Source organism: Plecotus auritus, assembly GCF_963455305.1.
Source record: "Plecotus auritus genome assembly, chromosome: 1".
Classification (NCBI taxonomy): domain Eukaryota; kingdom Metazoa; phylum Chordata; class Mammalia; order Chiroptera; family Vespertilionidae; genus Plecotus; species Plecotus auritus.
This window is the reverse complement of record NC_137770.1, coordinates 68,266,967-68,268,425: the sequence shown is the minus strand read 5'-3', so window position 1 is coordinate 68,268,425 and position 1,459 is coordinate 68,266,967. Positions and strand designations below refer to the sequence as shown.

The 1,459-nt window shown below is 62.2% G+C and overlaps 1 pseudogene across 1 annotated transcript; it reads right to left on the bottom strand.

The window, feature by feature from the left end:
• LOC308245382 (DNA (cytosine-5)-methyltransferase 3-like) lies at positions 1–1,223 on the bottom strand (annotated as a pseudogene). The gene has a single exon. The product of its transcript is annotated as a DNA (cytosine-5)-methyltransferase 3-like (transcript).
• Positions 1,224–1,459: the final 236 nt, after the last annotated feature.

Here is a 1,459-nt window from a genome sequence, read left to right as displayed (position 1 = left end):
TTATAAAGAGGAAGTGAGTTCAGTTGAAAATACTTGAAATATTCTCTCAGGGGGAGGAAACGCTTCTTCACCAGCGTGGCCGGCCCGCGGCGGCCCGTGCTCTCTGCCTGTCCTGGGCCGGCGGGATAACTCCTCGTGGGGAACCTGGGCGAATGCCCGCTCCTCGCGGCCGGGATGTTGCTCCACACGTGCACGGCGTTCCGGACGGCTCTGCCGCAGGCGTCCAGGATGGTCACGGGGTCTGTCTCCAGGAAGCGCGTGGCAATGGCGTGGTCGTCCTCAGTCAGCATCAGGTTGTCCACGAACATCCAGAAGAAGGGCTGTGAGCTGCTGGGCTGGGGCCGCGAGCACTGCAGGATGCGGTGGGACTGGGGCAGGTACACCGGGGGGCGGCCACAGGCCTGGCGGAGGGGAGCTGTGCAGCCGAACACGAGGAAGAACGGGCCCCACTCTTCCACGTCCTCCTCACTACGTTGGTAACATCGTCCGGGTATTTCAGTCTTCCTGAGCCAGAACCGTTTTCCAAAAAGCCCAAACTCGTCAGCTCTTCCCTGATGTCCCCCAAAGGGACAGCACGCGGACTGGCTCTCTCTTCCACACAGGCACCGTTTTATACATCTCCAGGGGACTCCCCGAATCTGGTCACAGAAGGCCTCCCGCCGCTCCCGCCACTTCCTCCTGCCCTGCAGCAGCCCGTTGCGGGGGGAGGGCAGGCACAGGAAGCACACCCAGTTACTCCTGGCCTGAACTTCCCCGAGGTCCCGGGCCCCACCAGGGTGTCCACGCACTCGAAGCAGTAGCACCGGGTACAGTCGGGGTTTTCGCAGATGAGCAGCGTCTGTCCTGGCAGCAGATGGAGCAGTAGGACTGGTACCCGTCGTCATTGTACAGGAAGAAGTAGTCCCGGAACTTGTCCTTGCAGGGGGAGCACATCCCGCCCTTGAACAGGGGGTGCTGCCTGTGCACCTGGAAGCTTCCACAGCAGATGCACAGCTCTTCTATGGCTCGCTGGTTAACCTTGACTTCAGAGGCAATCCGATCTCTGCGGGGCTCACTGGAGCCCACCAGGATGATGTCCATGCTGCACTCTGCCTCTGGGTCCATGGCTGGGGCAGGGATTTCACAGGGCGGCTGCCACAGCTCCTCTTACAGCTGCCTGGTGGGGTCAGGGTCTGGGCTGTCCAGGCGCTCCAGGCTCAGGATCCCGGGGACGAGAGGGCCATGGGACCAGGGGAAGGGGCCTCCCAGGAACCCGCAGGAAGCAGGTCAGGTGGGAGGCCTGGGGGTCACTGGGTGTGGGGCTGAGGAGCACTAGGGGAGGGGGCGCAGGGTCCCCCAGACGTGCGGGGGAGGGGTGAGCAACCTTCTGTGTGAAGGGGTGTTGGGTGATGAGCGTTTATTCTAATGCTGCTGGCAGTATGGGAGAGAAGCAGGTCAGCCACAAAAATCTGTTCTGCAA